The sequence below is a fragment of the Rhipicephalus sanguineus genome, chromosome 2, assembly GCF_013339695.2.
Source record: "Rhipicephalus sanguineus isolate Rsan-2018 chromosome 2, BIME_Rsan_1.4, whole genome shotgun sequence".
Lineage (NCBI taxonomy): Eukaryota > Metazoa > Arthropoda > Arachnida > Ixodida > Ixodidae > Rhipicephalus > Rhipicephalus sanguineus.
This window is the reverse complement of record NC_051177.1, coordinates 46,764,011-46,790,546: the sequence shown is the minus strand read 5'-3', so window position 1 is coordinate 46,790,546 and position 26,536 is coordinate 46,764,011. Positions and strand designations below refer to the sequence as shown.

Here is a 26,536-nt window from a genome sequence, read left to right as displayed (position 1 = left end):
TTAGCGCATGGTGCTTCGATGATAGAGCGTTCGTCAATAATACGTGATTTATCAGTGCACCGTAACTTGGTTGTCTTATTAGATGTGATGGTGGTTATCCCTGCGTGTTGGTTCCCATTGATACCCCCACACGAAAGGGGCGAATACTCTATGCACAGCCTGATCTTTATCTCACGAGCAGTTTAGTACCTGACACACGTAAATAACCTTTGCGACAGGGGAGACATTGCATACCTGCGAGCAGTGCGCCCCAGTGTTCCGCATTCGATGCAAAGGTATAAGGTGCCCGAGCGGTGCACTGTTCCAACTAATACCAGCAGATCTAGACGGTTTTGTTACCCATTAACCAAATCTTAGTTTTCTCCATATTCACGACCGCTCCAGAGGCGCGGCAAAACTGCTTAGTCTTCTTGAACACTACTTTTGCCAGCATAAAAATACGCTAAATAAACATTTTATCATTAACACGTTTAAGCTTAAACAATATTAAAACATCAGCATTCGTTCTAACATGCTGACCATGCAAATACTATAGGAGAACTGTCCCTATGGGAATTAGTAAGGTGGTTGTACTGCACGAGAAATGTCACCAAGCTACTATCCCTCGGCCTTCGTGACGTGTTTTGCAGTTCTTAATGCATCTGATGACATCAGTTTTATGGGCCGTTCATTCTTATCTCGATAAAACTATCAAGATGCCTTTCCTACGTTGAGGAATTACAGGAATGGAACTGAACTGCCCGGCCATTCCCGGAGTGGGAATGGGCTAAGCTTTTTCGTTCCGGGGAATTGAAAGGAATGGAATTGCAGTTCTAATTCCCCTGAATGGAATTGGAATGGAATGGAGGCGCCCATTCCGCAACACTGGAAGACACAGACGCGTGTCTGGAATACTTACTTACATCATATAGACTGCCTTTATATGTATACTCTGCCTTCTTAAGGACCGAACCTGCTGTTTCTTTATATATAGAGGGACACCAACAACTAACGGTAAACATTGCTTAAGATTAATAAAGCGTTATTGCTATCATTGTTGTGCGTATTCCCCTCGGCAACCCTCCACTCCCCTTTTCGCTTTTTTGCATGTGTGTGATTTTGGGAGAGCCATACTCCGTTTCATACATCAGATGCGACACTGTAGATGCTAGCGAGACTTCTTGCAGTAACTGCCTTCGCACCAACAGATAGTTCAAGGTTTTACCGCCTACAATCAGTTTTATATGTTTTGTAAAGTTGTGCTTCATTATCTTGTATCATTACATGATATTTGACATTCCAAGTATCATGTGACGATACTTGGAATACTTGCAAATATCAAGTATTACGAAGTATCATTACATCATACTCGGTATGCAAGCTGCTGCATGCCGTTCATTTTGTATTGCTATCGTTTTATAATTAACTTCATTTCTGTGGTTGTGCTTCTAGTGTATACCTATGGCGCTGGGATCCTATAATCAGGCGTCATTTCGCATTTTGTTCCAGCGCCATATGGCAATTATGCAATGCATTGTAGAAATAAATTAATCAAGAAAAGAATATGATTCATTTTTTTCTTTCTTAGACTGAGTAATACACGAAGATATGCCTTGTGTCCTAGAAACAAACTCCGTCACATGGCTATCAATATGTTCCACATTACTTTGCGTTCCGTTGCTTTCGATTTTATTTGTGGGCGGTCGCGACGTTTCGCGCTCAGGCTTGTTGTGTTCGGCTCGAAAGAGCACTTATAACAAAAAAAGGCCGACCACGAGACACGCGTAGTTACACATCTTGCACACCGAACTTCTTGCACACAGCTTTAACAGCGTTACACCTGATGTCTGAAACGGGGTGTAGTGGCGAAGCATCCTTTTGTTTGGTTCCCTCAGATATATCGAAGAATGAAGTGCTTTCGATCAACTTGACGTTTTCGTTGATTCTGAGGTAAATAGGCTTTCGACAGAAGACCACATGTCGGTGAAAGTTCTAATTTTTGGATGTAAGGAACAAACACCACGTAGGGCAAATACGGCAGTGCGACGCCACGTGTTTCCTCGCCGGCGTCGTCACTGTATAGGCACCGTCGTCGTTGTTGTTTCGCATTTAGGAAATTACGGTCCAGTAAACTTTCTTAAAACTACCCACGCTCGGTCTTCAGCTGCAGCTGAGACGACGACGAGAACAACGACAACAGAAACAACCAGAACAGAATATGTGCACACCATACAGCATTTTTATGCACGTACCGCAAGACCAAACACCCACTGACAACGATTACCTGTGTCCGTGTTTTCTGTGTCCGTGAATGTCCGTGTGTCTGTGTCCGTGTTTTCTGCGCTGCGTTTAGTGATGGTATAGTACAAACTCGGCCAGCAGGACACCCTTCTGAAGATTACCTCTACAATGTCGCATCGATCGACATGCGACTAATAAAAGGCGGCTTGTAAAAATCAGCTCCCGTTGGAAACTGTTATGCAAACCGGCAGCAGCGAGTGCTTGCGTAATGCTATGGAAAGTGACAGCAGTCGCTTTTCACATGGTCATATACACATGCACACGGCACGCCAGGATTGTATCGAACGTTTGCACGCGATCAGTGCGGGCAGTGCACCGTCCATGGACGCCAACCAAGCGCATTACACGTCTCGTTAGATTAACGAACGGCTCGGCTGCGCTTAGGGTTCATGGACGAAGCGGACAACGAAAGAAACATCGCAGGCTTTTCAAAAGTATTCTCTGTGGGAAACATTCACTCGCCTCGACGCGGCTCACCCGAACGTGAATCTATTTACGATAGACTCGAGCAAAAACACAAACAAATGGAGAGTACAGAGTGCTGCACTGAATACCCAGTCTCCACCGCAACACCTTTGGAGGGAACAAGCGAGCGCATCACCTCCCTTTCTCTCTCTCTCTTTTCTCGAAGGCGAAAGCCTTAAGTGTCTCGCTGAGGGGCCCCTTGAGCGAAACAAGGCACGCAAATGAAGTGGTACAAAACCCACGTGACCTACGTCCCTGATGACGTCATGTTGCATGTTGCGATTTTGTGCCAACAGTAAACTTGGCGCCAAAACCACGACCACGTAGGAGCACAAAGGAAGACATAGACAGGACGGGCGCTATGTCATGTTGCGACGTCACCGTCATGCTATGACGTCACCATTTCAAGTCATAATGACGTCACAGATAGAAATTTTTGACGTGACGTGATGACGACGTCGCACTCCATCGTAGCTTGGTCATAGGTGGGCCGATCTCGGAGGCAGTGCAACACGATGCGAGGTGCAGACAGCGTCGGGGTGGGGGGGAGGGGGGAGGAGGAGAGGAACAGTGCAATCCACTGAGAACGCCGAGGTAATCTAATGCGAGTCACTCACGCTGCGGCTCGTTAGGCCTTGCGAAAAGTCTGGCCTCCAATTGCATAATTTAATGCGTTACCAACTGTGCAGCAGGTTTTCGCCTTCAAGTGTTACAGAGTGCAACATGTGCCGCCGAATTTTTTATTGGCTCGTCGAAACTTCAGCACCGATTCGGCAGCAGTTTTTTGAGCAGCAAAGGTTGCCGAAATTAGCCATATGTTCCGTCCTTTGTTCCTTTAAAATTCAGTTTAGTATTCCTTTACAGATAAGCAATTGATCATGTCTACCTATTCGCCACGCCCTAAAAACCTATGACGTCAGAGAGAGCCAGTGCGAGAGCTTAGGAGCGACATCTCGCATATTGTTCATTCCGAGGCCTAGTCTGACGGCGCTGGCTGGACTTTTTGCCGCAGTAAAAACACAGCACCTACGTCAGACTCGCCGTAGTGGTTCAGTGGCTATGGTGCTTGAGTGCTGACTCGAAGGTCGCGGGATCGAATCCCGGCCGCGGCGGCCGCATTTCGATGGAGGCCTGTGTGCTCGGATTTAGGTGCACACGAACCCCCGGTGGTCGAAATTTCCGGAGCCCTCCACTACGGCGTCTCTCATAATGATGTCGCTGTTCTGGGACGTAAAAGGGGCGAAATTCTGCTCGGCCAAATTTCCGGATCCGTGCATGAAGCTACTGCGGCATCAGTACAACAATGTAAGTATTTATTTTGTTACTTTATACTACTAGCTACATGCCACCAAAAGGTTAGTTCATTTGGTGCCGTGGGCCAAAGGATAAATTTTTGTGAAATCGGGCATGTGAGAGGGGCAAAACGCGACAAAAAGGCATTAAACTGCCTTAGAGAGTGTCTTATTAAGTGAACCATTTATTTACGCTCATTATATGTGATATTTTTTTGTTAAGGATGGTGCGGACGTACAAGGGAATATCATCTAGAGTTTCCTGGGAGGAAAACGAGATGAAAAAAGCACTGAATGCTTTTCAGGAGTTTCGGAGCAGCACAGCGCAGGGTTCTGTGTGGATTCAATGCGTGGAGTGCAAAGACTGGGTACATGAAGACTGCGTGGCGGCCCACGGAGTGAATTTGAAGTGCTTCTACTGAAGTGCTTCTACTGAACAGCTGAAAGGATAAAATTTTTTCACGCTGTCTCATTTTGCCTCACGCAGCGTTTCGTCTTGCCCCGCAGGTTGGGTCAAAATGAGACATGTGGTGCATTTTTCGTTTCTTTTTAAAATATTTTGAACAGTCGCAGCATGGCCATATTTATGTAGCACATACCTTGTACCCAAAAGAAAGTGCCTGTGCTGACATTTTATGGTAACGAGTGATATAAAAAATGATATTCACTATTTTCACATTTTTGTCGCGTTTTGCCCCACCTTACCCTCTAGCACCTACTTCGATAGTGAATATTTATACGCTGTGAACAAGTGTAGCAGATTTAAAAATTCCGCAAAGCGCGCAGCAGACTGCATTCAAAGGAAGTTATGGCATGCATGCGTACAGATGATGCATCGTGCATTTCCGAAAGTTGGTCACCGTTATTAAGGAGCGTATCATGCAATCAGTTTATGCCACGTTTCTTCAAAAGAAAAACTTCGTCCTCGGCTAAAAGCACACGCGCAAGTTACTGCGCTCTTTCATCCCTGGTTATGAAATGAGGAACGTACAATACGCCGTCAAACATGATGCCATTCATTCAGCAATGTGATCGTCGGTACAGCGGTACACTGGCAATTTCGAAGTGACATAAACCCGCAAGAGGCAAGCACAAAGTGTTACATTCACCCGAAAGTGAATACACGTACGTTATTATTATTTTTTCGTTGTCATCGATGGACGACAGCGGCGAAAACAAGTTGCACTATGTACGTCACGTATTACCGATACAACACATCGTCACCCTTTTCTGCGCTCGCACACACGCAAACACTGCTGTTACTGTAATTCTTAGGAAAACTAACACGTTGGCAAATACGGGCTCGTTCGAGAATACTGAATGTTCGGGCAAAGAAGCGATGATATGGTCGAACGAAACGCCATGGCATAGACATTTCAAAGGGATTTACGGCTAAATTTGCCCGCGATAAACATGTCGGTTTCGTTCGCATGCGGGTGGCATGTCCAAAACCACGAGGGTTATTGTGCCTATAGGCATAGCGACAGAAAGAAAGAAAGAAAGAAAGAAAGAAAGAAAGAAAGAAAGAAAGAAAGAAAGAAAGAAAGAAAGAAAGAAAGAAAGAAAGAAAGAAAGAAAGAAAAGAAGAAAGAAAGAAAGAAAATAAAGAAAGAAAGAAAGAAAGAAAGAAAGAAAGAAAGAAAGAAAGAAAGAAAGAAAGAAAGAAAGAAAGAAAGAAAGAAAGAAAGAAAGAAAGAAAGAAAGAAAGAAAACCAGTATCAGAGGCGAAGGGTCCATGTGTTTGAGGTTGTAAATATTGACTCCGACAAGGCTCACTGGGAACAAATTTCTTTTTTTTTTTTGAGATTTACCAGCACACGAAACATTCGATGGCGAAATCAAAGTTCCAAGCCCCAGCTGTGACAGGAGAACTGCAACGCATGCACGTCTCTACACACACAAAAGCACACCACTATAACAAAGCAATGCTATATAGCCACATGACGCAAGCGCACTGCGGTATACATTTAAGATTTTGCGAGGCTCGGTCGAGCACATTTAAGTTGTTCCGCAATCCCAGCAGTCCTGCAGGGCAGCGCGACTCTCAATGCGCACTCGCCATCGGCAACAAAAAGAAGGAAAAAAAAAGTGTTTACGGGAGACGAGATTTCCGAAAATGCTGACATCACTGCAGCAAGTAAACCTGAGCCCGTTGCCTCAAATTCAAGGTCTTACAAAAGCCGTAGTACAGTTATTGCCACCTAACGGGAGCTGTAATCTACTAAATCTAAAACGCTATGGCTTGACACAGTATGCAGAAAGTCGCATTTATTTGTGTATTCACTGATCTGTTTTACGAAAAACATCAAATGTGCTCCGTACGTTCGTTCACGCAACTCGACTCAGAGTTGAAACACACAAACCGACTGAATTCTAGATGCAGCCCGATCGCGTGTACTTCCTCCCTTTTTCGTGATATACGTGAAACACAATTTATTTCGCTTTTTCTAAAAGCGATCACACTTCACTCGTTTTAGTGACGCTTTCTTGCTCCTCCTCTCGAGTACCAGAAACCAGAAATTAAGGGGAGGGAAATGCTTACTTGCTCTGATTTCGCTTACTATATAGTTCGTGACCACATTTAATTAAGTTCCCCGTCGCGGGTCTCCTCCTTTCGGAGAACCAGGCAACCCCCCTCTTTCAAACCCTTCTTTTCCCAGTTCTACTGATATGTAACTAGACTTAAGTACCTAAATTCAGAGGGCGTTAAGCGCAGAGACCCCGATCTGACTCCGAGGTTCGCCGTTGTGGGAAACCACGAAATACTGTTTGACCTCTTGGAGTTGTTCATTGAGCGCCTATATCTAAAGTGCACGGTGGTTCCGGCATTTCGCGCACATCGCGGTGCGGCCTCCGTGGACAGGGATCGAACCCACGTCCTCTGGCTCAGCGGCACAATGACATAAAAACTGGGCTATACGGCTGCGGTTGCCCTCGCTATCAGTCGGTCCTCAATACGCCTTTACTACAGTTACGGCTTGATCTACGCCTTTTTATACTAGCCGCTGACCACTATATTTCCCAACCATAAATCCCTTCGTGAAATGTTCTTTTACAATATCTCGCCGTTCTCTTACCTTTTTTTTTATTTATTTCTGAGTCTCTAACGGGTGGTTTAGCCAGCTGCTGCGCAGCACTTACAAAATTTGAAGGTCAGGCATCGCCTCCGAATTTTACCTTCGAAGCAATGCGCCAGCGTCGCCCAAGCTTGTAAGCTTTATAGCTCCCGATTTCGCGGTGAAGCTCTCAAGCTGCAGGAGTGCTTCACCGTACGCAACTACACGCCAGACTAAACTATTACACGGAGGATAAGAGTGCGCAGAGCACGCCACACCTCCGGCTGTAATGTTGCTCAACGCGCGACATCACTGAAAAGTAAGCGCAACGTTTGAAACTGAAGACATCTTCACACTGCGAATCTTGCGAAACGTCAAGCTCGCACAAAAGTGCACTTTCCAGGATGCCTTTCTTTCTCCTTCTTGACCTCCTTTTTAACTTAATCACGCATACTAGCGAACATCTCAAGATAACGCCCACATACTTCACTAAAATCATGCAGTGTTAGGGACGCAGGAAACCTTCCGATAGAAACAAAGCCACACACACGCGCACGTTGTGGTTTTGCGCATCAAAACCATGTTATGAATGAGAGACACGCCACGCCAAAGCGGGGAGAGTTATTTAACGCCCACGAAGCTAAACTTAAAGGGACACTAAAGGCAAATAACAATTTATGTCAGAGCGAAAGCTCAATGTACGACAACGTCTAAAACGGCAACATTATTATCAACAGCAGTGCCCTACTTACCGAGAAATTAAGCTAAATATATCACACGATGAGCGCCACGAGCGGCACATTTGGAAAATGATCCCGATGACGTATGAGAGTCTCCCTACAATAAATCACTAGTAATCAAACTAGGAGCAATAAAAAAAGAACCTTCCGTGCATCAAAAGACGTAATAAAATGCTGTTCGTTCGTTTCCGTTCGATTCATGGAAAAAAGAACCTCTTTGGCGTTGCCATGGGGAACGGCGCGCGTGGTTCAAAAGTTCCGTTTTCGCCGAACTGCGCTTCGCCCGGCGCCCCGCTTCGCTCACGCGGTCGCGTCTCAGTGGTATAGTTTCGGTATCGCGTACTGCCGCGTGTGTTTTGCGCGCTCGTGAGTCTCTGCGACAGAAAGTTCGACAAAATGCCGCATGCACGTGATGTTGCCGGATGCCCGAATGGTGCACGCCGCCATTGCACGCCGCCGCTCAGTAAAGGCGGGCAACGTTGGGCACGGCAGGAGTGACGTGTGAAAGACTGATTTCAGGCGGGTGATTTGAAGTGCGCTAACGCGATGCGGACCACTAAAACGAGATTTTATTTCAAAATAAGCACTTCCTTGGCACAAAAGTAGCACTACGAGGTTTCTGGACCGCTATTTCAACAATCAACGGCGACTTAATATTTGCCTTTAGTGTCCCTTTGAATAAGCGCGTAATGGCGCTACACTACAAATTAGCCTTGAAGGTATACAAGTTACACGTTACAAGATTTACCTAACAAGTAGCGCACTTACGGACATTTGCTGGCCTTGTAAAGCGCTAAGTACGAGTTGGCGAGTAAGAGTATGTGCGAATTAGACGATAGTACTTTAAAGAATGAAGAGAGAGAAAGCACCCTTCCCCATCTTCTCTGTGTGCCTCTTTACTCTGTGCGGAATACAATGCTAGCTATGATGCTATATATTAATGGGACGAGACTATTCGTTGTGCTTCGCTGCAATGCACTCTAAGAAAAAAAAAGAAGAGTACGTGGTACTCTTTTCGATGAGTCCTGACTTGCTACTTATGACTCTCCTTGAAGAGACACGCTAACTCTCTTTCGGGCCTTACGACTCTTCGAACGGAGTATAATGACAACCAAAGAGAGTGCACGCGTCTCTTTAAAGAGAGAGAGAAAAGAAGGCATTGTTATTGCAGGTGCCGCATTGCGGTTCGCTTTCCCCTCACTGGAGTAACGAGGCAGACAAGGTGAGGAGAAAAAGGAGATACAACTGCGTTCGAGCCAGACGAACGGTATTATTGGGACGACAGTCATCTTTTGACCTTCGTGCACCTTTCAAGAGACAATAATATCAGGTTTTACGTGCGAAAACCACGACATGGTTATGAGGCACGTCGTACTGGAGGGCTACCCAAATTTCGACCATCCGGTGTTCTTTAACGTGCACTGACATACCGCGCAGTACACGGGCCTCCAGCATACCGCCTAAATCGAAATGCCGGTCGCGGATTCGATCCCGGCCGCGGCGATCGGGAGCGCCGTAACGCACCACTGTACCGCCGAGAGGCGGACCTTCCAAGAAAGAGCTTTTGAGACATCAAATAATGATAGCACGGTAACAGAAATGACTTTAGTTACAGGCGTGCGCAGGATCCTTTGTAGGGGGGGGGGGAGCTGAGGAGTCTCACCGCAGAGCCGCCTCCCCCCCCCCCCCCCTTCTGCTCCCTTTGGTCGAGCCCGAAAGAAAATGAGCTCCGCCTTGGGTGCAAAAATAATGAAAATGAAGCCATGATGTTGTTCTCTCAAAGACCTGCAATCGGTCCCCGGCTTTCCCTTGCCTCCCCACCCCGTGTGTACGCGTACTTAAAGGCCAACTCCGGCGATTTTTCGAGGTCGATGGATCTCAATGAAATTCGCTGGGTACGTTCCTTTGCACGTTTCCGTCATTTATGCCAAATTACAGGCTTGAGACATGCGCAGATTGTTTGCAAATGAAATTTAAAGATTGTCTGCAAACACCCTCCTGGCTTCCCACAATTATTGGCAACATTGCGTCTGTGACGTCAGTATTGGGAAGGCGGCGGAAGTGACGCAGCCGAGGACACCGCTAACTTCGGCGCTTCGGCCGCTACAGCGAGCGTCTGCTGTGCACAAGGCGACAGACAGCGTTGCTTTGGCCGGCGCTTCGCTGGTCGTCCCGACTGTCACAGTTTTCATACTCCGCGCCGGCGTGACCGGCATACCTTGCACGACTTACGGTTCGTTCTTAACAACGTCTACGTCATACGTAGACAGTACACTTGGTTGGGTTTCGGTTTCGGTGTTGCGCTTTTTTGCTTATTTAAAATTATTCTCCAATTTGCCGAGTATTTCTGCTATCGGGCCCGTAAGAGGAGCGTCTCAGGAACATAAAAGCACCATTACTTTGACATGGCCAAAAAATCGCCGGAGTTGGCCTTTAAGACGCGTACGATATCGCCGTTACATTAAAGGCGTTCGGTAGTCTAGCAACGACGGAAGAACGAGCGACTGGCGACAACGACCACTTCGAACCTCCTTCACCCGAATCCTAGTGACGTTATATAAAATTTCGACAGCGCCTGACCGGGCACAACTAGACCGTTAATAAAGAAGGATTACAGAGCGTTCTCGCAATCTAATGAAAACTCGATCCGGCCTCTCTTGTCCCGGCATTTCTCGGCAATCAACCAAAAAAAAAAGTCAACTTAAGTCCATGACATCACGCTGGCGCCATTATGTCATCGCGGTTCGGCCATGCGAAATAAAGGAAAATTTCGTAATAACTTTGTTCGCTAATAAGCCCTATCACCTGGCAAAATTAAAGTTTCGAAAAGCTTATTATTACAGCATCGTCTAGCGATTCGTATTACTGCATTCTATGATGCAACTATATAAAATCATCAGTTAATGAAGCCAAGGAAATCACAAGAGGACTTAATTATAGCTCTTAATTGAAGCGCATAAAGAATTTGCCCTTATTTGTGCAGTAAGTAATTCGTTGGAAACCGCAGCGACAACCTGCAGCGTAATGATGAGGAGGTTCTGAGTGGGATTGCCAAGGATTGCTTGAGTAAGTAATTTGTTTTTCTGTCAAATTTCACTTCCCTCTATCACACACAACAGCAATTGAATTAGAAACTACAAATACCCTACCCCATAATTTTCTGACGTCATTCTCGATTGGATTAATACCACGTGCGTATTGAAAACGCGCGCATGGAACAATTGCCTTTCTTCTTCGTGCCGCCGCGGTAGCTTAGAAGGTGTTGCGCTCCAATGTAAGCTTGAGGGCGCGGGTTCGATTTCCGACCACGGCGGCCACACTTCTATGAGGTACGAAATGTAAAAACACGCCCGTAGATTTGAGTGCACATCAAGGGGGTAGAAGAGGACAAAATTAATCAGCAGTCCCATCTTAGTTCTGGCACGTTTTTCCCCGCAAGGGGAGACAGACCAAAAATATATATATATTAAAAAAAATCATGCCATATCCACGAAGTGATTGATGATTGAGGAGCTGGCTCGGAGATGATCGGGTTTTGCCTGCATTACCATCATCAATTGAGGCTCGGCAAAGGACAAGAGGAAGAAGACTTCTCTTTCGCGCGAGCTGCGCCTGTAGCGGTCGCCTGGAACTAAGGTTCCGCTTACGGCGCGGGACTTAGCCCCAGCTTAAGAACCTGGCGAGCCAGCTCCTAATATTGTTTCCAATCTCGTAAGTTGAGTCTGAGTCTGCGGCGCCGAAGAAAACATCGAACACTTGCTGTGCCACTGCCCTCGTTTTGCCTCGGAGAGACAAGTACTGTCCAACGCACTGCGGCGACTGGATGATCGGCCAATTTCTGTGCAGGTGCTACTACAGCACCGTCCACATCTCTTGACGGCCCACAAGGCAGTGAAAGCACTCTTGTGTTTTTTGAGAACGACGGGCTTGTGCGAACGCCTCTGACTTGTGGTGCAATCCCGCACGATCTAGTGAATGCACTGCATCTCTTCTCTCTCTTCCCTCCTCTCTATTTCTCGTCTTTCTATTCCCCTTCCCCTATCCCCCAGTGTAGGGTAGCCAACCGGAAGTGTTTCTGGTTAACCTCCCTGCCTTCTCCTTTTTCTGTTTCCTTCTCCTCTCTCGTAAGTTGACACCGTAATATGAATTCGAAAACATACAAGGCGCCTGATTTTTCGCCTCTGTCGACGCTAAAGCGACACATATACAATGATGCCGCGGTCGCATTCCAGTGCCTTGATGCCCTACTAATGGTAGCCTACTGATGTTTTGCAAGTGTGCATGTGTACACATCCGTGGCTCTCCGCAATGAAATGCGACATTAGTTAAAAACACTTGATGTTCTCAAAATGCTAACCTTGCACACCCAGCCAGACATTCACTGCGATGTATCAGTAGTTATCACAGATAGAAGAATCATTCTTTCTGCAGCGTGAAAGCTATTGGCCTCGAGGAGTTACGGAGTCGCCCTCTATCGGGCGCGCCTCGATTGCGTGCTAGGCAGGATGCCGCCGGCGCGCTCCCCATAGGTTTTGCTGTCGGCGCTCTACAAAAACACCTCGCGGAAGCCCTGCAGGGCATTTCTGTAAGTACTTTCGAAATGAACTGTGTTCTTTACTGTCAAGATAATCATTTTCGACGAACTGAAAGCACAAGATAGTCTACAGTCGCTGTCTCTTTGCAGAAAACCGAGCACCCGCTTCACGCTGTCACCGCGTTGGAGACCCCTGAACCGGCTTCTTGCGTGAAAGGTAGTCACTCGCTGAGTGCAAACTATGTGAAATATCTCGTTAGAGTAGACTGCCTGTATAACCAAACGGGGAATAACAGAAAGAAGCCTCAAGCCAGCGATCGCACGGGTTTCGCGACGACTGACGGTGCCTCTACATGTATGAGCGTCTGCATGCATGTTCGTACTGAAGGTTTCGCTTTTGCTACGAGCGCGTTTTGGCACCGCGCTGTGAACTTTAGGCCGCAAAACATGAGAATTTGTGAGGAAACAAACAACTACTGTTGCGCGGACGCTATCAGAGCAGTTCAAAAACAATTTCCTTACAACTGCGGCTTCGGTGCGCATGACAACTTTGTGATCTGCCGTCCCGACGATTCAATGTTTTTTTTTTTTTTTCGGTCTAAATTCTGGTACGTTTCAATGTCATTTGACAAGTTGTCTCGCACTGCGTATTGATCGGTCTTCTGAGCGGGCAAATGCCGCTGCTTCTGTTTCTTTATTCAGCGCATTCGTTTCGTTTGGTGCTCACACAAAACGTGAGCAAATGCGACGCATTTTTTTTAATGCTCCTTATTATCGTTCCGTTTGCATTCCAGGGAACTTGCCGCTCTCTGTGATCAACAAATTCATAGACCAAAGCTTCACCACTTCGAGATTGCTGGTGGAAGGAGAACCAGTCTACGAGACCGAGCATGTAGTAGCATGCGACGCCTAGGAAAAGAAAGAAAATACAGTAACGCGGGAGAATCAGTACATCGACTGACAAGAAGAAGCTGGCTTTCGCCTTCTAGTCATCTTTAACGAATGCATAAGGGAACCTGTGCGTTTTTTAATTCAGCGTATCTAAACAATGACTTGTGCATCTGCAGCCGATTTGGTGGACGCTGAGCACGGGGCCGACGATCAAGAGGTCGCATTGGAGGGTTCTGAGATGGCATCGCACGTGGTAAAATGTAGCGCTTTTACCATCCTGTGGTAGATAAGCATCATTTGCCGGCGGGAAGCGCGCGCGAGCCATCGTCTCAGTGCGCGCTGTCTGCTACTCACCGAACATCGCAGGCCCGACGCAGTAACAAAAGTCTTCGTCGCGGAAGTGCTTGTTGCACACAAGACTCGTAGCGGATGGCTACTTGCCGGTTCTGAGCTTTACAACCCATGCTTCACGCTGTTTCTTGTCCCGCGGTTACCAGTGCAGGCTGACACTGCGCTCCTTTGCGTAAGCGCGGCGCTGCGGCACCGAGCGGTAGAGCCCCATGGAGGCAGCCACTCTATTAAAATGGTTTCAATTTAGTAGAAAATGAGAGAAAACTTCCGAATTTGAACAGACCGCAGCGCATGTGGGACTTGAAGCTCGTTTTCAGAGCACGCGGCAGTGCGCCACAAGCAGCCGACGCGGCCGCGGAGACCACGTGATCCTGCCAAGTACGTCACGCCGACGGTGGCGCCGGCGTTTCCAGTGGTGGGCCTCGAGGCCAATAGTATACAGATGTATATAGCGGAAGCCGGCCTCTATCTGTATATTTAACTATGTATGCCGTTGGGCAAACTCTCGAAATTAAAAAAAAAAAAAGCTACAGATGTTTGGAGCACACAGCATGAGAAGCAGATATTAATTTATTTCGGTTCTAAGCATTTTTGTGACCGCTGCATGATTATGATAAAAACAAAAATTTAGCAGATCCCACGCCTTGTGGGAATTGGCAACATGCGAAGCAGCCCGCGAGTAGTTCTATGCTGCATTTTTTTTTTTTTGAGGGGGGGGGGGCTTTGAGCCAAGCGTTACGAGGTGGATCGACGTCTTTTTACAATTGCAGTAGTTGTGTGCACATCGTGCGCTTACCAGGCACATCGAAGGCACTGGCGTTTATAGGATAACTTATGGTGTGACGTCACGTCAGCACTCACGTCAGAGCACATACGTCTGTATAATCGAAACGAAGTGCATTTTACGGTGCGATCATGTGAATCATGTGTGTGGCTTTCGTTTGCCTATTCATCCGGGGTCGAGCGACGCTTGAATTTAGCTTGGTGAATCATAGGAATACAAATGTAATGTTTATCAGATTATTAGACTGCTATAAAAGCGCAGCCAACACTGGACCCAAAGACGTTAACTTGACATGAAGCCTGTATCATAGGCGTATATATGCACCCAGTTTATTGCTTTGTTATAAAATGAGCAACCACAACTTACGTTGCACCGACATTACGCAAGGGTAGGGTGTTTTTCCAAAACACTTTCTAGACCTGGCGTGGCCCTGCGGTAGAATAACCTGAATGCCACGCAGAATGCTTGGGTTCGATTCCTGCTAAGATCAAAATTTTTAATCGTTGCATTTGCCCGGTTAAAGCTGCCGACGTCGGTTTTTCTGAAAGCTCTCGAAATTAAACACCAATGTATGTTCTCGCCGTTCCTAGGTAGATATAAACTGTCAATCACCTGTGGCGCCCGTACACCACGAACCGTGGTAAACGGGTATGTGCCACACGTGTCTGAAGGAATGGGTTTGATGACGTACTCGACAGGATTTTAACGTTATTCATGTCATGGCCAGACAGTCATATTCTTCAAATCCTCTTACCCTCCCGTGCCAATTTCGGACTACACCATGTTAAGACGGCGATCACGAGGTCACCCAGACGTGGGAAGATAGATAGATAGAAACGCTCCTAGTACCAAAGGCTCGCTATGAAATGCTTCGCATTTAATAGAATTTAGTGCACTAATCGTAAAGTAAAAAATATTACCCAATCATTAAAATTGTTCCATTGTTGCGCGTCTTGTGTTTTCTGCTATTGATTCATACGTCACTTGTATATTTTTGTGAGGCAGTTACTTGCCCAATGTGGTAAGAACAAAAGAAAGTGTTTTCTGAATTATATAACATGAAATAATGAACATGCGGAAAAAGTAACTGCATTTTTTAAATCTGAAGAGGTTGAACATGAATGGAAGCTTTTATCGAATTTGGTTACATACTTACGAGCGTGCTAAATAAATGTACGCCAAAATTTCACGTTCAAACTGTGAGTTCATGCGTGTTTCGTACGCATACACGTTGTCGTTTTTTGCTCACTTTCGCTTCGAGGTCAAGCACCTCTCGCGCCGGTGAATTTGCCAAGAGCCGGAAATCGGGGGAAGGCGATCAAATTGCCCTCGTTTTTCGGCGGTTGGTTTATGGCTCTCATCGTATGCGCGTCGCCATCGAATTGGACGCGATTATATACGGCAACTGCGCACGACGCGTCCCATGTGCGTTATAGCTTCAAGCTGCAATTCCAACGAAAACGCGTTACTCTGTATCGTTCGTAAAAGCGCACGCAGTGCCACTACAAACAAACAAACAAACAAACAAACAAACAAACAAACAAACAAACAAATAAATAAATAAATAAATAAATAAATAAATCGCCATAGACGCAGTTTGCATGGTTCCTTTGAACTTACAGAACCGGTTTTCGCACGTACGACAATAAGGGCTTCCAAGTTGCAGTCAAATCCGAAGCCAAAAGACGAAGCACCGTAATTAAAGTGACGTGCATCGCGTCTAAAAACATTACGAAGCGAATATTCTATTTTTAAACTTTTGACCGCTCGATTCACCGCACAACCTATTATCCTTAATTGAACGCGTGCAGTTCCTTATTGTGGACGTTTTCCATAATTACATAGTAATTCCCCGAGCGACTTACATAGCTGCCTTATTACTGTCGAGGCTGGGCAGCCGCGGTTTCCTGTTGTGAGACCTACAGAAAATGAGTCGGTAATTTCTTTTTTTCGTTTAGAAAACTAACGTGAAAACCCCACATTGGATATGGACATATTGAAAAAGGAAAACAAGTTACGTCTATAAATAAATTCAGGGATAAAGATTGTTTGGTTTTTTACGCTCCAAAACCACCATATGATTATGAGAGACGCCGTAGTGAATGGCTGCGGAAATTTCGACCACCCGGGGTTCCTTAACGTGCACCTAAATCTAAGCACACGGGCCTTTAGCATTTTGCCTCCATCGAAATGCGGCCTCCGCGGCAGGGATTCGATCCTACGACCTTCCGATCAGCAGTCGAGCACCATCACCACTAGAACACCGCGGCGGCTATAAATTCAGGGACATCTCAATGTCCTGTCAAGGCATTAAGAAAAGAGCGCGCCAGAAAGAGACGTTTAAACACCACACGAACACAAGCGCCGTGTTTTAATAATGCATCCGTATCAACTCGCCCAACTGTCGGCCCTACTTATCCCGTCAAGGAGTGAATTTTCGAAATGAGACGTCGAATACCCTTAATTAATGCCTGTTTAAGCAACCAGAAAAAGAAATGGCAGTAGACGTATTCATTAATAACGAGAAAGTTTCGTTAGAGTCGTAACTGAAGAAAGCTTTCAGATACCAGCTAGGACTCACTGTCAACGATTCAATGAAAGCCGTGTACCTGGATTTACGGGCACGTTAAAGAACCCATGTGGTCGAAATTCATAATCCGGAATCCCCTCTCACGGCGCGCCCTCTCTCACGTTGTACTAAAAGGAAAACGTTCCCCCGAGTTTTTCTGATCCGTAAATGATCCCTTGAACAAAATGTATATACTGCATCAATATGCAAATTTATGTATATAGTGCATCGATACGAAAATTATGAACATTGTGTATATAACATTGTGTTGTAACATTGTGTTATAAACATTGTGTATATACAATCACACCACGACAACTCTCGTGTCACTTCTTTATATGATGATGATTGAGCAGATGTACAGAGGAATCACGGTTTACCGGATATAACCTCTGGAACAAGCTACTTCATCATCATTCACTTCGTGCATATGCTGTGATTTTTGTTAGCGTTGGTACCGGGTTCGAATACTGGACCATGACGAATTTTTCGTCAACCATGAAGCTTTTTTTCTTGCTCTTCTTTCTCTGAAAATGTACGCATTTCCGCATGGCTTTTGTGCTCCAAACGGATGGATGACGATCACATCATGACCAATCCTTCACATTGCGGGATTCCGCAGAACCCGATTTGCCGGTGTGTCTACGCTGCAGTCTATAGCTGTCCGTATGTCGGCACCGACCTCAAAGCGCTCACTCACTCACTTGTGGTCTCCGTCCCAGTAAAATACAGCCATATAAGATGGGAAGCACGCACTCCAGACGAGGAACACATTAGGAACTTCAGAGTATTCAAAGAGGCTGGGCCTTAAAAACATCCCGATGGTTGCAAAAAGGCGTAAAACATAGACCAGCACGAAGTTACGCTCTAGCCACCGCATCGAAGTCCTCGGAAAAAGACTTATTCCACCCGACTTAGTTTACGAGGATGGGAGCGGACACACGAGAGAGTGGGCAAACCCAACGCCGCCTAGATGGCGCTGTCAGTGCAAGCGCAGTTATTTGAGGAAGAGATTTTTTTTTTTTCGCGCTATACGAAGATGAAGATATGGGTAAGAAGTGAGGAGAAAGAAAGCTCCAAGTTCAGCGGGCGCTTCGCTTCTTCTCGGGACTTTGCGCTTATCCTGCGCGCAACATCAATGGAGCGTGGATGTTAAAGGGACACTAAAGGCAAATGACAATTTATGTCAGAGTGAAAGCTCAATGTATGACAACTTCTAAAACGGCAATATTATCAACAGCGGTGCCCTACTTACCGAGAAATTAAGCTAAATGTATCACATGGTGAGCGCCACGAGTGGGACATTTTCGAAGCGATCCCGATGACGTATGAGAATCTGCCTACGATAAATCACTAGTAATCAAACTAGCAGCAATAAAAAAAGAACCTTCCGTGCATCAAGAGACGTAATAAAATGCTGTTTGTTCGTTTCCGTTTGATTCATGGAAAAAAGAACCTCTGTGGCGTTGCCATGGGGAACAGCGCGCGTGGTTCAAAGGTTCCGTTTTCGCCGAACTGCGCTTCGCCCGGCGCCCTGCTTCGCTCACGCGGTCGCGTCGCAGTGGTAATTTCGGGATCGCGTACTGCCGCGTGTGTTTTGCGCGCTCGTGAAAGTCGCTCTGACAGAAAGTTCGACAAAATACCGCATGCAACGACGCCGGTACTAGAGCGCTCAGCAGCATACCGCGTTCATCGGGGCTCAAGTCGCTGAATTGGAGCCCAGCGTCGCGAGCCAATGTCTCGATGTCAAGTTCTCCGTCCACATCCGTCTCCGTGCGGCAAGCTTCGATGGCCGTTGTTGCTACTGTGGGTCCCACTACTTTCGCTCTGCTGCTACTGGTGTCGGCGGCCGCGCAGTAAAGGCGGGCAACGTTGGGCACGGCAGCAGTGACGCATTAAAGTCGGATTTTAGGCTGGTGATTTGAAGTGCGCTAACGCGATGCGGACCACTAAAACGTGATTTTATTGCGATAGCAATTATATGGACAGTCTCGGCTGAATTTTGTCGTCGCCGTCGCCGCCGTCATGCACCCTTTACCGCTGGACGGACTCAGAGACGGCCGGCGCTTATAAGCGTTTCTTCATTACAAGCGAGATGGCGCTAGGAGCGCGACGGGCGCATTTAAAAGTCGTCGGCGAGCTCGCTCGCTTTTTCCGCAGGGAGAACCTTGCCCTTCCGCTCTCTGCTCGCGCGGTTTTCTCGTGGTGAGGGGAAGACGGATGTTTCACGCTTTCACCGTGATGTCCGCGCTCATGTTACGGAGCGTACGAAAGTCACTCGAGCTCAAGGGACGCCGCTAAACGAACAAACAGAAGATGAGCGCGAATCAAGTGTCACAGCTCGACATTTGAAGCACGCTAGTTTCCTTCGCTGCTTCGGCCACCTTTGCAACAGGAGCGCTGTTCAAACTGAGAGTATCCACTGGCGAGCCTCACTTCGTATAGCATTAGTTTCTTGCTATCGCATTCATTGCTTCGCCCTTGCGGCGAAACTGTGACTTTTTATTTCAAAATAAGCACTTCCTTGGCATAAAAGTAGCACTACGAGGTTTCTGGACCGCTACTTCAACAATCAACGTCGACATAATATTTGCCTTTAGCGTCCCTTTAAAGTTCGTGCTTACTTTATTTACTTTATCAGTTCGAGCTGGCAATCGCCGCCGTTGCAGTTCCATCTGACATACCGAAGTATATCGCATCTAACGGGCTCGCCTCTAAAGCTCTGCTAAGCAAACGACGACATTACACTCCAAACTTTGAAGTGTGGCCTTCGAGATTAGCTCCGGCAGCGCGCCGCCGGAGTAATCGCGGGGGCCACGGTTTGAGCTTCACGACACCCAACGTAAACCGTATGCCAACGTTGCGAGCAGTATCTCAGCTACTGTATCCCAGTAACTACAGGGATTCTCACGAACGTGTTGTTCTTTTCTTTGTCAACTGCAACCACATCTGTCTAGTGTTACTTGAGCTAGCTCAACCTTTCTGTCCGTCCCTTAAAACCAGACTTGTACACGTTACAGAAAATAGGCAACCGATTACAATTACGAGTACTTCCTTTAAAATGTAATTGATTACAGCGATCAATTACAGCCCCAGAAAAGTAAATGAGCAATTATAGAAATGTAATCGATTACCTTTGCGTTATTTTCCTTCGAAATTTTATTGCCGTAACACAATAACACAAGTTTACTCAAACTACAACGAACTACTGTGGCCTGCATGGTAGTGAGAATGCTGGAGGCTGGAGCGAAGTCTGGGAGGCTTACTGTGGCTTCTGTGATATGGTGTTACACCTTGTTCACTTTCAACAGGAGTTGTTTTTCGAAGTTGCCTTGGCTCATTCTTCCACGTTTACTCGTTAAGAGGTCAGCTGCTATACTGAACACGCTCTCAAAGCATGCATTGGAAGTAAGGGTGGAATTATAACGTAGGAACACCTTGCGCACCACCTCGTAGTTGCGCAGTGCTTCGATGCTATATAGTGTCCATGCCCTCTATGAAGCTTCGCTGTAGCTGGCGCTCGGTAAGGCGTTGCAGGTTAAGGCCAAGGAAAAGGTGAAAAAATAGGCTCCGTAGGAACCGCCCGTCTGACAGTACGGGGGGTCCCTACAGAGCGGTCGCGTATTTTTCTGCACGAGAACTGCCGTGGAAGACTGGTTACAAGGTGATTTTAGAAAAAAAAAAGCAATTGATTACCGATAATCAATTACAAGAAAATGTAATTGAATTACCCAGAACGTTACAGTTCCGGAAAAGTAATCGATTATATTACAAAGTTACAAGGAAATTAATTGATCACAAGTAATCGGTTACCTGTAACGCGTTACGTACAACTCTGCTTAGGATATGCGCCTGACGCTATGTCCTTCCTCCCCTTGTACAACATAAATAAATCACTTCCCACTAGGTGTCAATGGTGAAATATCGGATTAGGTTAATTGTTTAAATAAAATATATCGCTTGCTTTTTCTTACAAACGCTTTCGGAATAAGACAGGGGAAAACCTCTCTTCTCTGAGCCCACTCCTCAGAGCTCGGAAAGAAAGGATGCGAGTTGTGAATGAGACACACAAACAGGAACCAGCTCAATCATTCTACATTTTTCGGCGAGTCGAGAGAGTGAGAGAGAGAGCATGCAACAAATTGTAGAGTAAAAGGAAAGCAGGCACGCTGGAAACTGTCCCCCTCGAGTAGCCCACAAAAATGGCAACGTGCCGCTGTCCGTTCGTACTCTGCTCAAAATGCACATGCAAAAGTTGCGAAACCTCGGTGCACCGACGCGCTCTTCGGGCCACCATATATATGGCAATGAAACCAACCCTTACAGAAGTATATTTAGACAGTTTATAGACACTCTAAAAATGGGTTTAGACAGTCTATAGACTGACTAAATTAATTTTTGTAAGGGAAAGCTCCAAAGCGTCATTTGGCTTTCAAAAACGGAGCAGATGACGCTCGGACGCCCACGGGCATAGACGCACCACGCGTGCTGCATCCCTTTGGGGATCCCTATAGGGAAGCACCTACGGCGTATACCTTAATACGGACACACGGTGCATTCGAACAATCGGCGTCTTGATTGGCCAAACGAGGGTAGCTGTGGCTTCAATCGCGGTTGGCTCCAGCGAATGATGTTCTCGGTCGAAAAGAGCCTAAACACGGTTCCTGGGCGTTCAGCACGGCGCCCTGACAAGAATGCCAGTCGACAACGTACGATAAGAAACCCGTTCGTTTTTATTTGAATGTCTGCCTTACGTAATCATGGCCCTGTGATTATATCCTCATAATCTGTTCAACGAAACGACACAGCCCACTGAGTCAGATCAATAAAACCAATTGAATGATAAGAGAAAAAAACTAAACCCTTACCTACACGTATTACGTACCAGCATACAACGCGATTCTATTACGAATGAACGATAGAGGGGAAATTTTTTCGAGGGACTCGTTTATATGTTAGACACAATCAAATGAATCGAACAGACAATTAGGCCTGGGAAAGCATAGAGGACGTTAATTCTTATGTTTAACTGCAGTATACTAATTGTGACGCAAATTGAAGTGGACGAAAAATCACTCGTTCCGTCGGTGGGATCCGAACCCACAACCTTCTAATTACGCGTCCGATGCTCTACGAATTGAGCTACGACGGAAGGCGCTTCCCCGTCCATTTTGTTGGGTATTTCTGTGCATGTAATCCCTGGGAGTGTTAGCCAGCGCCGCTGTAGACTAGGCGGCGAGTGCGTGGTCTATAGACCTCTCCCTGTTTGCAAACAGTGTGACGTCACTGGCAGTGTCCCGCCCCCAAGTCCCGCCTTCGGAGCAGGTGCTGGTTGGCAAGAAGGTTCCGCCGGCGGGATCTCTCTGCATAGCAGCGCTGCGTGTGTCTGCTTTACTTCGATAGAAGTTTTTGCAAATTGCTGTTTTCTGAACTCACAGCTGTTAGAAGGAAGAGTTACTGCCTGTAATGAACGATTCTGTTAGTTCAACATATGATTTGCTCGTCGGGGATGACAGCCATAAAAAAATCTTATGCTCCTCGGAAGCGAACGTTGTACATTTTCACGGCGACTGGTGTTTGGAGAAATATTAGCATGGCATGGATTAGCATGGCATGAATTTTCGTCGCGAAATCTGCACTGCAGTTTTAAACGATGTACAGCATTGGCGGCTACTGTGCGCGAGGTCACGGATTCGATTCTCACTCACGGCGCAAAATTCTGATCAGAGATGAATCAAAGAAAAAAAAAAAACGAAGGAAACACGCATTAGCCTGCGTTCGGTTAACAAATCCCAGTGAAAAAGTTATCCCCTACCGCGTTCCTCATAATCCACTGAGCAGTTTAGAGATGTTGAACACCAATAATTTAATTATAAATATTCTCTTGCGCGGTTACGTCGCTGTATCTGATGCCTACAACGTGTTTCCATACTTGCTCCTCTCCTTTAGACTTGGTACACAAACTCGGAATGTCACTTCATAAATATCGAGCCGTAAAGATAAGTTAACTAGAATATGACAAACAAGAATCTCCACTGCTTCCATTATGACGTATATCTCCAATAAAAGGCGATACGCGTATGGTTCTGGATATTCGCCGCGGTAAACCATACGTGCATGTTCCGCAATGCTAAAACACGCTGGTAGCTCATGCGTAGTCTCACCTTTCAGCACGGACACCATGCCCTTTCATGTTTTTTTTTTTTTGTGCACGCAGCACAAACACTGAGATGTACGCACTCGCAGATCATCGCGTCAAATAAAATGTCCAATCCTGATGTTGCGTCGACAACCGGTCACTGCAAATTGCCCTGTTAGAAACAACGCGTGCCGATGTTTTCGCAAACAAGATGCATCGTTATTCACACAACACACACCACACAATATTGTCAGTTTCAACGTCCGCAAAGGTGAACCGGTATTTTCGCTGCCTTTCAACGCACACTACACGCCACAGTAAACGCGGCACATTTTCGAAGACGATGCCGCTGTTCCTTGCACAAACCACCACGTGGGTTCACTTCTCCAAGTTAAACAGCCAGCAGCGTGGCAAATTTTTCGTCACACAGTCCACGACACATTTATATGTTCTTTGACACATACCACAAATAATCTTGGAACCGAAAGATTCAGAAAAAGGTTCCAAAGAAAAAAAAAACGTGCGCCAAACACCGTGCGACTGTACCACGCTGAGCCGGCAGCGGGAATGTTTTGCCAACCACCCGCGGTTGCACGTGCGCCGAGAGGTCACGTGACCTGACGCACGGGGAGTGAGTGACGTAGGCTGCTAGAGGTCTATTTTAGTCCGTTCGGTTCATTTGGCGATTCCATTATGTGGCACGACATAGTGTGGGGACTGCCTATTAATTCCGAGCTCTTAGGTTTTATTTTTTTGACCGTGACCTAAGCACACGAGATAACGCCTTCCAAGCCTATCGGGGCGCGCACCCAGCGGCTCGGGTCGAACCTACGATCCAGTGCTTAGCAGCGCGAAACCTCAGCCACTGACCATGCATAGTCAAAACAGTGGCGTTTCATGAAATCAGACAGCTTTGACTATGCGGGGTCAGTGACCTTGCTGGTTCGTGCCTGGTAAAGATTTTACGTTATCAGGCAGTTGTTCTCTTGAAGCATTGACTATCAAACTGTTATCAATTTGTTGCTTGGAATCTCCACTTGAGTAATCCCCAGCCCACGTATAAGTGTACTGTGAGGATACGGAAGACACACCGGCAGTGGCGTAGCTAGGGCTGTGGTCTGGGGTTTCAGCCCTGCTGCTTCCCCCCCCCCCCCCCCCCCCGAAATTCTTACATTTTGTGTGTGTATATACAGGGCGTCCCAGCTATCACGCAGCACGATTTAAAAAAAGAGGAACGGCGTTACGCGAAGCGAACCTGCTGCATAATGTGTACACCAGGTAGCCACTATTTTTTTCTTTAATGAGGTTTAATTAATTAGTAATAACTATATTTGTAACTCGACAAGTACTCACCTAATTGTCAAAATGTCAATGAGGCGTATGTAGGCATGTTCAAAGAACATCTAACTGCGCAATTTTTAACAACGTACTAATTACATGCTCATTTTTTTCCGGCTGATAAAGAAAGCCCGCTAAATATGAAAAATAACACGTGACTACGCTCTCACCCTCAAAGGAAACCAGCGCCCTCAATTAAGCTTACTGAAAACAACTGCTCTGCCTGTTGTCCATTGCGAGAGACAGTTCCGCATTTTGGCAAGGGTACAGGTCGGGCGCCAACGATATGCGTGCAGTTTCGCTGGGATTCATTCCGTTCCATAGTACGCCACAATCGTTATCGATATCTCACGGCCGACTGTTCTCACTGATAACGCGGCAGGTGTTCTGATTACGGCCTGACTCTAAAACCAAGCGGTGCGTTTCTTAGGCCGGGGAGTGGCAGATAGGGCGATGCATTTTTTTTTTCTTTCTGCATTTTTTCCTTGATACTGGCTACCTCATAGAGAGCCTGTTCGAGGGCGCTGGTTCCCGACACGCGCAACAGTCTAGTCACGTGTCACTTTTCATATTTCGCGGCCTTTCTTGATCAACCGGAAAAAATGAGCGCGCAATTAGCACGTTGTTGAAAGTAGCGCAGTTAGATGCCATTTGAACATGCCTACATACGCCTCATTGACATTTTGAGAATTAGGTGAGTACTTCTCGAGTTACAAATATAATTATGACTAATTATTCAAACCTCATTAACGAAAAAAATAGCAGTGCTACCCCAGCGTGCTAGGAACAATATGCAGTAGGTTTGCTTCGCGTAACGCCGTTCCCTTTTTTTTAAATCGTGCTGCTTGATAGCTGGGACACCCTGTATACATGGAACATAAACACGCACGAACATTCATAACGGAGAGTCGGACCACTTTCGGCAAAGGGAAGCCCCAGAAGGTAATACAGACTTGCACTCATTTTTATTAATCTCTGGTAGCTGCCATCGGGACGTGTGACAACAGACACTTATTGCCATTGGCAACAAGTCCACGAAATCTGCAGTATTCGTAGAACACGTGTATATACACACACACACGCACCTACATACCCAAAAGCACCTCTCTCGTGAGGTTGAAGTACGTTATGAAGGTTAATTATTAGAGAAGCGAGTTGGGCTAGTTGGTCCGTATTAACTGCGGACATATCTACTAGCGCGAAAAACACACAAAGGACGAGGTAAAGACGGCAGACAGGTCGCAGCACTAATGGAAGACACACCGGCAGTGGCGTAGCGCTGCGTCCTGTCCGCCGTCTTTACTTCGTCCTTTGTGTATTTTTCGCGTTAGTAGTTATGTCCGCAGTTAGAAGGTTAATTAACCCGCGCTCGAAACACCTGTGCTTATTGCCAGTCTCGATGGAACGTCACGGAACAGGGCAGTTAACACATGCTCTGATGCACTTTGTTCTCCAGATAAACCATGTTCGATAACTTCTTGAAGTAAGTTCATTTACTGAGACAACTACAGGCATCGCGAAAGGAACACTCGCATTGCTCGAAGTCGCCTGCATGTGATGTCATTAAACTTGAGATCGGACATTCACTATGGTGGTCGGGTCTTAAATCCTGCAATTAAGCCTTGGGGCGTAACGTGCCAAGCCATGGTCCGATTATCAGGCACATCCTACAGCAGGGACTCGGGCGGCGCTGTTCTGGACCATGTAAATCATAGAGACCGCAGCAAACCGCTGGGCCAATAAGAACTGACAAGATGGCGGAATCGACCAGTAATCGAACACGTCACCACAGTGCAGAGGCGACAGCCAGTTAGGGAAACGTAAGAGGTGCCCCCCCCCCCCTAGCGTTATGCCTGGTTCAATGCGTGAAACGTTCTTTGTGTCAGCAGCAACGACAAAAGAACTGCAGAATATTTCCTTTTACTCATCACTCATAAACTTCCATTGCCGCAAAAACGGAAAGGAACGCAAGCATGCATCAGCTAAAGCTAACGAGTTGCCCCCTTTCCTGTGAATAAAGTATTTCCCAGACCCAACAAATCTGGGCATAATGAAGTCACTGATAGGATGTATGTACGTCAAGGGTTCGATCCTTTA

The 26,536-nt window shown here is 46.5% G+C and overlaps 1 protein-coding gene across 1 annotated transcript in view; it reads right to left on the bottom strand.

Moving 5' to 3' along the window:
- LOC119382879 (uncharacterized) overlaps positions 1-26,536 on the bottom strand; it is a 476,078-nt gene that overhangs the window by 447,466 nt on the left and 2,076 nt on the right. The window lies entirely within an intron of this gene.